Here is a 16748-nt window from a genome sequence, read left to right as displayed (position 1 = left end):
ATGACCCCCAATGCACCACAACTGCTAAAACTGTCTTGCACACCCTGTCTCAAGGAAAACGCCCGGTAGAAGACTACACTGTCGAGTTTTGCAAATGGTCCGCTGATACCGGGTGAAACGAGGCCACCCTCAAATATCAATACCACCAGGGTCTTTCTGAAACTCTTAAAGATGAATTAGCATGAGTTGAAACGCCTACTACTCTTGAAGATCTAATCCAGCTTGTCATAAAACTGGATAGACGCCTGCGGGAGTGGCGGTCCCAACGTCTTCAGTCCTCATGACCTACCTGGATGCTACCCAAGATCCCTCCAGCTCATCCTTCCTTTCTGGCTCCCTCCTCTACGGCCGCCTCTGAATGTGAACCCATGCAACTAGGTCTGGTCCGGTCTCCACTTACTCCCGACAAAAAGCAATGCTGGTGACAGGCCAACCTGTGCCTATATTGCGGAGGAGCTGACCACTTCTTGAGCAATTGCCCTGTGAGACCCAGTAAGTCACACCAACAGCATTCCATGAACTTCCAAGTCGCTGGTCCTTCTCTGTCTCACCCTGTCCTCCCTGTCTCTCTATAGGTGGCGGAAGAGGCGATCCGGCTTCTGGCCATCATTGATTCAGGGGCATGCTGTTGCTTCCTGGACTTGTCCCTGGCCCAAAGACTCCACGTTCCTCTTCAGGACAAAAAGCAAAGCCTCCAGATACATCTGGCTGACGGTTCCTTACCTTGCTCGGGACCTGTCACTCGATAAACCAGACCCATCCTCACTATTACAGACTCTGGCCACCAAGAGTTCATGTTCTTTGCCATCATATGCTCACCCATATTCCCTATTATTCTCAGACTTCCGTGGTTACAGGCCCATAACCCACAAATAAACTGGAGCAAGAAAGAGATATCCTTCTCCTCTACCTACTACCCACAGCATTGCTTTGTTCCAGTCTCCAGTAACCCTAACTCAAATCTTAATCCTAATCCTATCCCCAACTCAAACCCTAGCCCTAATTCTAACCCCAACTCAAACCCTAATCCTATCCCCAACTCCAACCCTAGCCCTAATCCTAACCCCAACTCAAACCCTAATCCTAATCCTATCCCCAACTCAAACCCTAACCCTAATCCTAACCCCAACTCAAACCCTAATCCTAATCCTATCCCCAACTCAAATCTTAATCCTAATCCTATACCCAACTCAAACACTAGCCCTAATCCTAACCCTAACCCTAACTCAAACCTTAATCCTAATCCTATCCCCAACTCAAACCCTAGCCCTAATCCTAACCCTAACTCAAACCTTAATCCTAATCCTATCCCCAACTCAAACCCTAGCCCTAATCCTAACCCCAACTCAAACCCTAATCCTAATCCTATCCCCAACTCAAACCCTAGCCCTAATCCTATCCCCAACTCAAACCTTAATCCTAATCCTATCCCCAACTCAAACCCTAGCCCTAACCCTAACCCCAACTCAAACCCTAATCCCAATCCTATCCCCAGCTCAAACCCTAGCCCTAATCCTAAAACCAACTCAAACCTTAATCCTAATCCTATCCCCAGCTCAAACCCTAGCCCTAATCCTAACTCCAACTCAAACCCTAGCCCTAATCCTAACCCCAACTCAAACCCTAATCCTAATCCTATCGCCAGCTCAAACCCTAGCCCTAATCCTAACCCTAACTCAAACCTTAATCCTAATCCTATCCCCAACTCAAACCCTAGCCCTAATCCTAACCCTAACTCAAACCTTAACCCTAATCCTATTCCCAACTCAAACACTAGCCCTAATCCTAACCCTAACTCAAACCTTAACCCTAATCCTATCCCCAACTCAAACCCTAGCCCTAATCCTAACCCTAACTCAAACCCTAGCCCTAATCCTATCCCCAACTCAAACCCTAGCCCTAATCCTAACCCTAACTCAAACCTTAACCCTAATCCTATCCCCAACTCAAACCCTAGCCCTAATCCTAACCCTAACTCAAACCTTAACCCTAATCCTATCCCCAACTCAAACCCTAGCCCTAATCCTAACCCTAACTCAAACCTTAACCCTAATCCTATTCCCAACTCAAACACTAGCCCTAATCCTAACCCTAACTCAAACCTTAACCCTAATCCTATCCCCAACTCAAACCCTAGCCCTACTCCTAACCCTAACTCAAACCCTAGCCCTAATCCTATCCCCAACTCAAGCCCTAGCCCTAATCCTAACCCTAACTCAAATCTTAATCCTAATCCTATCCCCAACTCAAACCCTAGCCCTAATCATAACCCCAACTCAAACCCTAATCCTATCCCCAGCTCAAACCCTAGCCCTAATCCTAACCCCAACTCAAACCTTAATCCTAATCCTATCCCCAACTCAAACCCTAGCCCTAATCCTAACCCTAACTCAAACCTTAATCCTAATCCTATCCCCAGCTCAAAACCTAGCCCTAATCCTAACCCTAACTCAAACCTTAATCCTAATCCTATCCCCAACTCAAACCTTAATCCTAATCCTATCCCCAACTCAAACCCTAATCCTAATCCTATCCCCAACTCAAACCTTAATACTAATCCTATCCCCAACTCAAACCCTAATACTAATCCTCTCGCCAGCTCAAACCCTAGCCCTAATCCTAACCCCAACTCAAACCTTAATACTAATCCTATCCCCAACTCAAACCCTAATCCTAATCCTCTCACCAGCTCAAACCCTAGCCCTAATCCTAACCCTAACTCAAATCTTAATCCTAATCCTATCCCCAACTCAAACCCTAGCCCTAATCCTAACCCCAACTCAAATCCTAATCCTATCCCCAGCTCAAACCCTAACCCTAATCCTAACCCCAACTCAAACCTTAATCCTAATCCTATCCCCAACTCAAACCCTAGCCCTAATCCTAACCCTAACTCAAACCTTAACCCTAATCCTATCCCCAACTCAAACAATAGCCCTACTCCTAACCCTAACTCAAACCCTAGCCCTAATCCTATCCCCAACAAAAACCCTAGCCCTAATCCTAACCCTAACTAAAACCTTAACCCTAATCCTATCCCCAACTCAAACCCTAGCCCTAATCCTAACTCAAACCTTAACCCTAATCCTATCCCCAACTCAAACCCTAGCCCTAATCCTAACCCTAACTCAAACCTTAATCCTAATCCTATCCCCAACTCAAACCCTAGCCCTAATCCTAACCCTAACTCAAACCTTAACCCTAATCCTATACCCAACTCAAACCCTAGCCCTAATCCTAACCCTAACTCAAACCTTAATCCTAATCCTATCCCCAACTCTAACCTTAGTTCTAATCCTATCCCCAACTCAAACCTTAATCCTAATCCTATCCCCAACTCAAGCCCTAGCCCTAATCCTAACCCTAACTCAAATCTTAATCCTAATCCTATCCCCAACTCAAACCCTAGCCCTAATCCTAACCCCAACTCAAACCCTAATCCTATCCCCAGCTCAAACCCTAGCCCTAATCCTAACCCCAACTCAAACCTTAATCCTAATCCTATCCCCAACTCAAACCCTAGCCCTAATCCTAACCCTAACTCAAACCTTAATCCTAATCCTATCCCCAGCTCAAAACCTAGCCCTAATCCTAACCCTAACTCAAACCTTAATCCTAATCCTATCCCCAACTCAAACCTTAATCCTAATCCTATCCCCAACTCAAACCCTAATCCTAATCCTATCCCCAGCTCAAACCCTAGCCCTAATCCTAACCCTAACTCAAACCTTAACCCTAATCCTATTCCCAACTCAAACACTAGCCCTAATCCTAACCCTAACTCAAACCTTAACCCTAATCCTATCCCCAACTCAAACCCTAGCCCTACTCCTAACCCTAACTCAAACCCTAGCCCTAATCCTATCCCCAACTCAAGCCCTAGCCCTAATCCTAACCCTAACTCAAATCTTAATCCTAATCCTATCCCCAACTCAAACCCTAGCCCTAATCATAACCCCAACTCAAACCCTAATCCTATCCCCAGCTCAAACCCTAGCCCTAATCCTAACCCCAACTCAAACCTTAATCCTAATCCTATCCCCAACTCAAACCCTAGCCCTAATCCTAACCCTAACTCAAACCTTAATCCTAATCCTATCCCCAGCTCAAAACCTAGCCCTAATCCTAACCCTAACTCAAACCTTAATCCTAATCCGATCCCCAACTCAAACCTTAATCCTAATCCTATCCCCAACTCAAACCCTAATCCTAATCCTATCCCCAACTCAAACCTTAATACTAATCCTATCCCCAACTCAAACCCTAATACTAATCCTCTCGCCAGCTCAAACCCTAGCCCTAATCCTAACCCCAACTCAAACCTTAATACTAATCCTATCCCCAACTCAAACCCTAATCCTAATCCTCTCACCAGCTCAAACCCTAGCCCTAATCCTAACCCTAACTCAAATCTTAATCCTAATCCTATCCCCAACTCAAACCCTAGCCCTAATCCTAACCCCAACTCAAATCCTAATCCTATCCCCAGCTCAAACCCTAACCCTAATCCTAACCCCAACTCAAACCTTAATCCTAATCCTATCCCCAACTCAAACCCTAGCCCTAATCCTAACCCTAACTCAAACCTTAACCCTAATCCTATCCCCAACTCAAACAATAGCCCTACTCCTAACCCTAACTCAAACCCTAGCCCTAATCCTATCCCCAACAAAAACCCTAGCCCTAATCCTAACCCTAACTAAAACCTTAACCCTAATCCTATCCCCAACTCAAACCCTAGCCCTAATCCTAACTCAAACCTTAACCCTAATCCTATCCCCAACTCAAACCCTAGCCCTAATCCTAACCCTAACTCAAACCTTAATCCTAATCCTATCCCCAACTCAAACCCTAGCCCTAATCCTAACCCTAACTCAAACCTTAACCCTAATCCTATACCCAACTCAAACCCTAGCCCTAATCCTAACCCTAACTCAAACCTTAATCCTAATCCTATCCCCAACTCTAACCTTAGTTCTAATCCTATCCCCAACTCAAACCTTAATCCTAATCCTATCCCCAACTCAAGCCCTAGCCCTAATCCTAACCCTAACTCAAATCTTAATCCTAATCCTATCCCCAACTCAAACCCTAGCCCTAATCCTAACCCCAACTCAAACCCTAATCCTATCCCCAGCTCAAACCCTAGCCCTAATCCTAACCCCAACTCAAACCTTAATCCTAATCCTATCCCCAACTCAAACCCTAGCCCTAATCCTAACCCTAACTCAAACCTTAATCCTAATCCTATCCCCAGCTCAAAACCTAGCCCTAATCCTAACCCTAACTCAAACCTTAATCCTAATCCTATCCCCAACTCAAACCTTAATCCTAATCCTATCCCCAACTCAAACCCTAATCCTAATCCTATCCCCAACTCAAACCTTAATACTAATCCTATCCCCAACTCAAACCCTAATCCTAATCCTCTCGCCAGCTCAAACCCTAGCCCTAATCCTAACCCCAACTCAAACCTTGATAATAATCCTATCCCCAACTCAAACCCTAATCCTAATCATCTCGCCAGCTCAAACCCTAGCCCTAATCCTAACCCTAACTCAAATATTAATCCTAATCCTATCCCCAACTCAAACCCTAGCACTAATCCTAACCCCAACTCAAACCCTAATCCTATCCCCAGCTCAAACCCTAGCCCTAATCCTAACCCCAACTCAAACCTTAATCCTAATCCTATCCCCAACTCAAACCCTAGCCCTAATCCTAACCCTAACTCAAACCTTAATCCTAATCCTATCCCCAGCTCAAAACCTAGCCCTAATCCTAACCCTAACTCAAACCTTAATCCTAATCCTATCCCCAACTCAAACCTTAATCCTAATCCTATCCCCAACTCAAACCCTAGCCCTAATCCTAACCCTAACTCAAACCTTAATCCTAATCCAATCCTCAGCTCAAACCCTAGCCCTAATCCTAACCCTAACTCAAACCTTAATCCTAATCCTATCCCCAACTCAAACCCTAATCCTAATCCTATCCCCAGCTCAAACCCTAGCCCTAATCCTAACCCTAACTCAAACCCTAATCCTAATCCTATCGCCAGCTCAAACCCTAGCCCTAATCCTAACCCAACTCAAACCCTACTCCTAATCCTATCGCCAGCTCATACCCTAGCCCTAATCCTAACCCTAACTCAAACCTTAATTCTAATCCTATATCCCCAGCTCAAACCCTAGCCCTAATCCTAACCCTAACTCAAACCTTAATCCTAATCCTATCCCCAACTCAAACCCTAGCCCTAATCCTAACCCTAACTCAAACCTTAACCCTAATCCTATCCCCAACTCAAACCCCAGCCCTAATCCTAACCCTAACTCAAACCCTAGCCCTAATCCTATCCCCAACTCAAACCCTAGCCCTAATCCTAACCCTAACTCAAACCTTAATCCTAATCCTATCCCCAACTCAAACCCTAGCCCTCATCCTAACAATAACTCAAACCTTAACCCTAATCCTATACCTTACTCAAACCCTAGCCCTAATCCTAACCCTAATTCAAACCTTAATCCTAATCCTATCCCCAACTCTAACCTTAGTCCTAATCCTATCCCTAACTCAAACCCTAATCCTAATCCTATCCCCAACTCAATCCCTAGCCCTAATCCTAACCCTAACTCAAATCTTAATCCTAATCCTATCCCCAACTCAAACCCTAGCCCTAATCCTAACCCCAACTCAAACCCTAATCCTATCCCAGCTCAAACCCTAGCCCTAATCCTAACCCCAACTCAAACCTTAATCCTAATCCTATCCCCAACTCAAACCCTAATCCTAATCCTATCGCCAGCTCAAACCCTAGCCCTAATCCTAACCCTAACTCAAATCTTAATCCTAATCCTATCCCCAACTCAAACCCTAGCCCTAATCCTAACCCCAACTCAAACCCTAATCCTATCCCCAGCTCAAACCCTAGCCCTAATCCTAACCCCAACTCAAACCTTAATCCTAATCCTATCCCCAACTCAAACCCAATCCCTAATCCTAACCCTAACTCAAACCTTAATCCTAATCCTATCCCCAACTCAAACCCTAGCCCTAATCCTAACCCTAACTCAAACCTTAATCCTAATCCTATCCCCAACTCAAACCTTAATCCTAATCCTATCCCCAACTCAAACCCTAGCCCTAATCCTAACCCTAACTCAAACCTTATTCCTAATCCTATCCCCAGCTCAAACCCTAGCCCTAATCCTAACCCTAACTCAAACCTTAATCCTAATCCTATCCCCAACTCAAACCCTAATCCTAATCCTATCCCCAGCTCAAACCCTAGCCCTAATCCTAACCCTAACTCAAACCCTAATCCTAATCCTATCACCAGCTCAAACCCTAGCCCTAATCCTAACCCTAACTCAAACCCTAATCCTAATCCTATCGCCAGCTCAAACCCTAGTCCTAATCCTAACCCTAACTCAAACCTTAATCCTAATCCTATACCCCCAACTCAAACCCTAGCCTTAATCCTAACCCCAATTTAAACCCTAATCCTATTGCCAGCTCAAACCCTAGCCCTAATCCTAACCCTAACTCAAACCTTAACCCTAATCCTATCCCCAACTTAAACCCTAGCCCTAATCCTATTCCCAACTCAAACCCTAGCCCTAATCCTATCCCCATCTCAAACCCTAGCCCTAATCTTAACCATAACTCAAACCTTAATCCTAATCCTATCCCCAACTCAAACCCTAGCCCTAATCCTAACCCTAACTCGAACCTTAACCCTAATCCTATCCCCAACTCAAACCCTAGCCCTAATCCTAACTCAAACCTTAATCCTAATCCTATCCCTAACTCAAACCCTAGCCCTAATCCTAACACTAACTCAAACCTTAATCCTAATCCTATCCCCAACTCAAACCCTAGCCCTAATCCTAACCCTAACTCAAACCCTAATCCTAATCCAATCGCCAGCTCAAACACTAGCCCTAATCCTAACCCTAACTCAAACCTTAATCCTAATCCTATACCCCCAACTCAAACCCTAACCCTAATCCTAACCCCAACTTAAACCCTAATCCTATTGCCAGCTCAAACCCTAGCCCTAATCCTAACCCTAACTCAAACCTTAATCCTAATCCTATCCCCAACTCAAACCCTAGCCCTAATCCTAACCCTAACTCAAACCTTAATCCTAATCCTATCCCCAACTCAAACCCTAGCCTTAATCCTATTCCCAACTCAAACCCTAGCCCTAATCCTATCCCCAACTCAAACCCTAGCCCTAATCCTAACCCTAACTCAAACCTTAATCCTAATCCTATCCCCAACTCAAACCTTAATCCTAATCCTATCCCCAACTCAAACCCTAGCCCTAATCCTAACCCTAACTCAAACCTTATTCCTAATCCTATCCCCAGCTCAAACCCTGGCCCTAATCCTAACCCTAACTCAAACCTTAATCCTAATCCTATACCCCAACTCAAACCCTAGCCCTAATCCTAACCCCAACTTAAACCCTAATCCTATTGCCAACTCAAACCCTAGCCCTAATCCTAACCCCAACTTAAACCCTAATCCTATTGCCAGCTCAAACCCTAGCCCTAATCCTAATCCTAACTCAAACCTTAATCCTAATCCTATCCCCAACTCAAACCCTAGTCCTAATCCTAACCCTAACTCAAACCTTAACCCTAATCCTATCCCCAACTCAAATCCTAGCCCTAATTCAACCCTAACTCAAACCTTAACCCTAATCCTATCCCCAACTCAAACCCTAGCCCTAATCCTAACCCTAACTCAAACCTTAATCCTAATCCTATCCCCAACTCAAACCCTAGCCCTAATCCTAACTCTAACTCAAACCTTAATCCTAATCCTATCCCCAACTCAAACCCTAGCCCTAATCCTAACCTTAACTCAAACCTTAATCCTAATCCTATCCCCAGCTCAAACCCTAGCCCTAATCCTATCCCCAGCTCAAACCCTAGCCCTAATCCTAACCCCAACTCAAACCTTAACCCTAATCCTATCCCCAACTCAAACCCTAGCCCTAATCCTAACCCTAACTCAAACCTTAATCCTAATCCTATCCCCAACTCAAACCCTAATCCTAATCCTATCCCCAGCTCAAACCCTAGCCCTAATCCTAACCCTAACTCAAACCCTAATCCTAATCCTATCGCCAGCTCAAACCCTAGCCCTAATCCTAACCCAACTCAAACCCTAATCCTAATCCTATCGCCAGCTCATACCCTAGCCCTAATCCTAACCCTAACTCAAACCTTAATTCTAATCCTATATCCCCAGCTCAAACCCTAGCCCTAATCCTAACCCTAACTCAAACCTTAATCCTAATCCTATCCCCAACTCAAACCCTAGCCCTAATCCTAACCCTAACTCAAACCTTAACCCTAATCCTATCCTCAACTCAAACCCAAGCCCTAATCCTAACCCTAACTCAAACCCTAGCCCTAATCCTATCCCCAACTCAAACCCTAGCCCTAATCCTAACCCTAACTCAAACCTTAATCCTAATCCTATCCCCAACTCAAACCCTAGCCCTCATCCTAACAATAACTCAAACCTTAACCCTAATCCTATACCTTACTCAAACCCTAGCCCTAATCCTAACCCTAACTCAAACCTTAATCCTAATCCTATCCCCAACTCTAACCTTAGTCCTAATCCTATCCCTAACTCAAACCTTAATCCTAATCCTATCCCCAACTCAATCCCTAGCCCTAATCCTAACCCTAACTCAAATCTTAATCCTAATCCTATCCCCAACTCAAACCCTAGCCCTAATCCTAACCCCAACTCAAACCCTAATCCTATCCCAGCTCAAACCCTAGCCCTAATCCTAACCCCAACTCAAACCTTAATCCTAATCCTATCCCCAACTCAAACCCTAATCCTAATCCTATCGCCAGCTCAAACCCTAGCCCTAATTCTAACCCTAACTCAAATCTTAATCCTAATCCTATCCCCAACTCAAACCCTAGCCCTAATCCTAACCCCAACTCAAACCCTAATCCTATCCCCAGCTCAAACCCTAGCCCTAATCCTAACTCAAACCTTAATCCTAATCCTATCCCCAACTCAAACCCTAGCCCTAATCCTAACCCTAACTCAAACCTTAATCCTAATCCTATCCCCAACTCAAACCCTAATCCTAATCCTATCCCCAGCTCAAACCCTAGCCCTAATCCTAACCCTAACTCAAACCCTAATCCTAATCCTATCACCAGCTCAAACCCTAGCCCTAATCCTAACCCTAACTCAAACCCTAATCCTAATCCTATCGCCAGCTCAAACCCTAGCCCTAATCCTAACCCTAACTCAAACCTTAATCCTAATCCTATACCCCCAACTCAAACCCTAGCCCTAATCCTAACCCCAACTTAAACCCTAATCCTATTGCCAGCTCAAACCCTAGCCCTAATCCTAACCCTAACTCAAACCTTAACCCTAATCCTATCCCCAACTTAAACCCTAGCCCTAATCCTATTCCCAACTCAAACCCTAGCCCTAATCCTATCCCCATCTCAAACCCTAGCCCTAATCTTAACCATAACTCAAACCTTAATCCTAATCCTATCCCCAACTCAAACCCTAGCCCTAATCCTAACCCTAACTCGAACCTTAACCCTAATCCTATCCCCAACTCAAACCCTAGCCCTAATCCTAACTCAAATCTTAATCCTAATCCTATCCCTAACTCAAACCCTAGCCCTAATCCTAACACTAACTCAAACCTTAATCCTAATCCCATCCCCAACTCAAACCCTAGCCCTAATCCTAACCCTAACTCAAACCCTAATCCTAATCCAATCGCCAGCTCAAACACTAGCCCTAATCCTAACCCTAACTCAAACCTTAATCCTAATCCTATACCCCCAACTCAAACCCTAACCCTAATCCTAACCCCAACTTAAACCCTAATCCTATTGCCAGCTCAAACCCTAGCCCTAATCCTAACCCTAACTCAAACCTTAATCCTAATCCTATCCCCAACTCAAACCCTAGCCCTAATCCTAACCCTAACTCAAACCTTAATCCTAATCCTATCCCCAACTCAAACCCTAGCCTTAATCCTATTCCCAACTCAAACCCTAGCCCTAATCCTATCCCCAACTCAAACCCTAGCCCTAATCCTAACCCTAACTCAAACCTTAATCCTAATCCTATCCCCAACTCAAACCTTAATCCTAATCCTATCCCCAACTCAAACCCTAGCCCTAATCCTAACCCTAACTCAAACCTTATTCCTAATCCTATCCCCAGCTCAAACCCTGGCCCTAATCCTAACCCTAACTCAAACCTTAATCCTAATCCTATACCCCAACTCAAACCCTAGCCCTAATCCTAACCCCAATTTAAACCCTAATCCTATTGCCAACTCAAACCCTAGCCCTAATCCTAACCCCAACTTAAACCCTAATCCTATTGCCAACTCAAACCCTAGTCCTAATCCTAACCCTAACTCAAACCTTAACCCTAATCCTATCCCCAACTCAAATCCTAGCCCTAATCCCAACCCTAACTCAAACCTTAACCCTAATCCTATCCCCAACTCAAACCCTAGCCCTAATCCTAACCCTAACTCAAACCTTAATCCTAATCCTATCCCCAACTCAAACCCTAGCCCTAATCCTAACTCTAACTCAAACCTTAATCCTAATCCTATCCCCAACTCAAACCCTAGCCCTAATCCTAACCCTAACTCAAACCTTAATCCTAATCCTATCCCCAGCTCAAACCCTAGCCCTAATCCTATCCCCAGCTCAAACCCTAGCCCTAATCCTAACCCCAACTCAAACCTTAACCCTAATCCTATCCCCAACTCAAACCCTAGCCCTAATCCTAACCCTAACTCAAACCTTAATCCTAATCCTATCCCCAACTCAAACCCTAATCCTAATCCTATCCCCAGCTCAAACCCTAGCCCTAATCCTAACCCTAACTCAAACCCTAATCCTAATCCTATCGCCAGCTCAAACCCTAGCCCTAATCCTAACCCAACTCAAACCCTAATCCTAATCCTATCGCCAGCTCATACCCTAGCCCTAATCCTAACCCTAACTCAAACCTTAATTCTAATCCTATATCCCCAGCTCAAACCCTAGCCCTAATCCTAACCCTAACTCAAACCTTAATCCTAATCCTATCCCCAACTCAAACCCTAGCCCTAATCCTAACCCTAACTCAAACCTTAACCCTAATCCTATCCCCAACTCAAACCCCAGCCCTAATCCTAACCCTAACTCAAACCCTAGCCCTAATCCTATCCCCAACTCAAACCCTAGCCCTAATCCTAACCCTAACTCAAACCTTAATCCTAATCCTATCCCCAATTCAAACCCTAGCCCTCATCCTAACAATAACTCAAACCTTAACCCTAATCCTATACCTTACTCAAACCCTAGCCCTAATCCTAACCCTAACTCAAACCTTAATCCTAATCCTATCCCCAACTCTAACCTTAGTCCTAATCCTATCCCTAACTCAAACCTTAATCCTAATCCTATCCCCAACTCAATCCCTAGCCCTAATCCTAACCCTAACTCAAATCTTAATCCTAATCCTATCCCCAACTCAAACCCTAGCCCTAATCCTAACCCCAACTCAAACCCTAATCCTATCCCAGCTCAAACCCTAGCCCTAATCCTAACCCCAACTCAAACCTTAATCCTAATCCTATCCCCAACTCAAACCCTAATCCTAATCCTATCGCCAGCTCAAACCCTAGCCCTAATTCTAACCCTAACTCAAATCTTAATCCTAATCCTATCCCCAACTCAAACCCTAGCCCTAATCCTAACCCCAACTCAAACCCTAATCCTATCCCCAGCTCAAACCCTAGCCCTAATCCTAACCCCAACTCAAACCTTAATCCTAATCCTATCCCCAACTCAAACCCTAGCCCTAATCCTAACCCTAACTCAAACCTTAATCCTAATCCTATCCCCAACTCAAACCCTAGCCCTAATCCTAACCCTAACTCAAACCTTAATCCTAATCCTATCCCCAACTCAAACCTTAATCCTAATCCTATCCCCAACTCAAACCCTAGCCCTAATCCTAACCCTAACTCAAACCTTATTCCTAATCCTATCCCCAGCTCAAACCCTAGCCCTAATCCTAACCCTAACTCAAACCTTAATCCTAATCCTATCCCCAACTCAAACCCTAATCCTAATCCTATCCCCAGCTCAAACCCTAGCCCTAATCCTAACCCTAACTCAAACCCTAATCCTAATCCTATCACCAGCTCAAACCCTAGCCCTAATCCTAACCCTAACTCAAACCCTAATCCTAATCCTATCGCCAGCTCAAACCCTAGCCCTAATCCTAACCCTAACTCAAACCTTAATCCTAATCCTATACCCCCAACTCAAACCCTAGCCCTAATCCTAACCCCAACTTAAACCCTAATCCTATTGCCAGCTCAAACCCTAGCCCTAATCCTAACCCTAACTCAAACCTTAACCCTAATCCTATCCCCAACTTAAACCCTAGCCCTAATCCTATTCCCAACTCAAACCCTAGCCCTAATCCTATCCCCATCTCAAACCCTAGCCCTAATCTTAACCATAACTCAAACCTTAATCCTAATCCTATCCCCAACTCAAACCCTAGCCCTAATCCTAACCCTAACTCGAACCTTAACCCTAATCCTATCCCCAACTCAAACCCTAGCCCTAATCCTAACTCAAACCTTAATCCTAATCCTATCCCTAACTCAAACCCTAGCCCTAATCCTAACACTAACTCAAACCTTAATCCTAATCCTATCCCCAACTCAAACCCTAGCCCTAATCCTAACCCTAACTCAAACCCTAATCCTAATCCAATCGCCAGCTCAAACACTAGCCCTAATCCTAACCCTAACTCAAACCTTAATCCTAATCCTATACCCCCAACTCAAACCCTAACCCTAATCCTAACCCCAACTTAAACCCTAATCCTATTGCCAGCTCAAACCCTAGCCCTAATCCTAACCCTAACTCAAACCTTAATCCTAATCCTATCCCCAACTCAAACCTCAACCCTAATCCTAACCCCAACTCAAACCCTAGCCGTAATCATAACTCAAACCTTAATCCTAATCCTATCCCCAGCTCAAACCCTAGCCCTAATCCTAACTCTAACTCAAACCTTAATCCTAATCCTATCCCCAACTCAAACCCTAGCCCTAATCCTAACCCTAACTCAAACCCTAATCCTAATCCTATCGCCAGCTTAAACCCTAGCCCTAATCCTAACCCTAACTCATAACTTAATCCTAATCCTATATCCCCAACTCAAACCCTAGCCCTAATCCTAACCCCAATTTAAACCCTAATCCTATCGCCTGCTCAAACCCTAGCCGTAATCCTAACCCTAACTCAAACCTTAATCCTAATCCTATCCCCAACTCAAACCCTAGCCCTAATCCTAACCCTAACTCAAACCTTAACCCTAATCCTATCCCCAACTCAAACCCTAGCCCTAATCCTAACCCTAAATCAAACCTTAACCCTAATCCTATCCCCAACTCAAACCCTAGCCCTAATCCTAACCCTAACTCAAACCTTAACCCTAATCCTATCCCCAACTCAAACCCTAGCCCTAATCCTAACCCTAACGCAAACCTTAACCCTAATCCTATACCCAACTCAAACACTAGCCCTAATCCTAACCCTAACTCAAACCTTAATCTTAATCCTATCCCCAACTCTAACCTTAGTCCTAATCCTATCCCCAACTCAAACCTTAATCCTAATCCTATCCCCAACTCAAACCCTAGCCCTAATCCTAACCCTAACTCAAATCATAATCCTAATCCTATCCCCAACTCAAACCCTAGCCCTAATCCTAACCCCAACTCAAACCCTAATCCTATCCCCAGCTCAAACCCTAGCCCTAATCCTAACCCCAACTCAAACCTTAATCCTAATCCTATCCCCAACTCAAACCCTAATCCTAATCCTATCACCAGCTCAAACTCTAGCCCTAATCCTAACCCTAACTCAAATCTTAATCCTAATCCTATCCCCAACTCAAACCTTAATCCTAATCCTATCCCCAACTCAAACCTTAATCCTAATCCTATCCCCAACTCAAACCCTAGCCCTAATCCTAACCCTAACTCAAACCTTAATCCTAATCCAACGCCCAACTCAAACCTTAATCCTAATCCTATCCCCAACTCAAACCTTAGTCCTAATCCTATCCCCAACTCAAACCTTAATCCTAATCCTATCCCCAACTCAAACCTTAATCCTAATCCTATCCCCAACTCAAACCCTAGCCCTAATCCTAACCCAAACTCAAACCTTAATCTTAGTCCTATCCCCAACTCAAACCTTAATCCTAATCCTATCCCCAACTCAAACCTTAATCCTAATCCTATCCCCAACTCAAACCCTAGCCCTAATCCTATCCCCAACTCAAACCCTAGCCCTAATCCTAACCCTAACTCAAACCTTAATCCTAATCCTAAACCCAACTCAAACCTTAGTCCTAATCCTATCCCCAACTCAAACCTTAATCCTAATCCTATCCCCAACTCAAACCCTAGCCCTAATCCTAACCCTAACTCAAACCTTAATCCTAATCCTATCCCCAACCATAAAGTCCATAGTCATATAGCTGTTCTTATATACAGTCCATAGTCCTATAGCTCTCTTATATACAGTCCATAGTCCTATAGCTGTTCTTATATACAGTCCATAGTCCTATAGCTCTCTTATATACAGTCCATAGTCCTGTAGCTCTTCTTATATACAGTCCATAGTCCTATAGCTCTCTTATATACAGTCCATAGTCCTATAGCTCTCTTTTATACAGTCCATAGTCCTATAGCTCTCTTATATACAGTCCATAGTCCTGTAGCTCTCTTATATACAGTCCATAGTCCTTTAGCTCTCTTATATACAGTCCATAGTCCTATAGCTCTCTTATATACAGTCCATAGTCCTATAGCTCTCTTATATACAGTCCTTAGTCCTTTAGCTCTTCTTATATACAGTCCATAGTCCTATGGCTCTCTTATATACAGTCCATAGTCCTGTAGCTCTCTTATATACAGTTCATAGTCCTGTAGCTCTTCTTATACACAGTCCATAGTCCTATGGCTCTCTTATATTCAGTCCATAGTCCTGTAGCTCTCTTATATACAGTCCATAGTCCTTTAGCTCTCTTATATACAGTCCATAGTCCTATAGCTCTCTTATATACAGTGCATAGTCCTATAGCTCTCTTATATACAGTCCATAGTCCTATAGCTCTCTTATATACAGTCCATAGTCCTATGACACTCTTATATACAGTCCATAGTCCTATGGCTCTCTTATATACAGTCCATAATCCTTTAGCTGTTCTTATATACAGTCCATAGTCCTATGGCTCTCTTATATACAGTCCATAGTCCTATAGCTCTCTTATATACAGTCCATAGTCCTGTAGCTTTCTTATATACAGTCCATAGTCCTGTAGCTCTTCTTATATACAGTCCATAGCCCTATATGCAGTGATATATATATATATATATATATATATATATATATATATATATATATATATATATATATATATTTATATATATATATCAGACTATGCGGTAATATATAGGTCGATCTCTCCTATATTCAGATATTGATCGTCTTGTATTCTGGGATCTCAGTATTGGTGAAGGACTTACCTTATATCCCAGTATCCATCCCCCACCCCAGCTGGATGTTCCCTCTTTATAAAGACTCCCCTCTACAATGAGGAGAATATGGAACTCTCTGGAGGATCGCCGGCCC

The 16748-nt window shown here is 43.9% G+C and overlaps 1 protein-coding gene across 1 annotated transcript in view; it reads right to left on the bottom strand.

The window, feature by feature from the left end:
* The window catches only part of LOC141116494 (lens fiber membrane intrinsic protein-like), a 66628-nt gene extending 49893 nt beyond the window's left edge, over positions 1-16735 (bottom strand). Inside the window, exon 1 of the mRNA XM_073608859.1 lies at positions 16643-16735. The gene's annotated coding sequence lies outside the window, so the exon portion shown is untranslated. The remainder of the gene's footprint in view (positions 1-16642) is intronic.
* Positions 16736-16748: the final 13 nt, after the last annotated feature.

Source organism: Aquarana catesbeiana, linkage group LG13, assembly GCF_042186555.1.
Source record: "Aquarana catesbeiana isolate 2022-GZ linkage group LG13, ASM4218655v1, whole genome shotgun sequence".
Classification (NCBI taxonomy): Eukaryota; Metazoa; Chordata; class Amphibia; order Anura; family Ranidae; genus Aquarana; species Aquarana catesbeiana.
The sequence above is the reverse complement of the archived record's forward strand: the minus strand, read 5'-3'. Positions and strand labels throughout refer to the sequence as shown.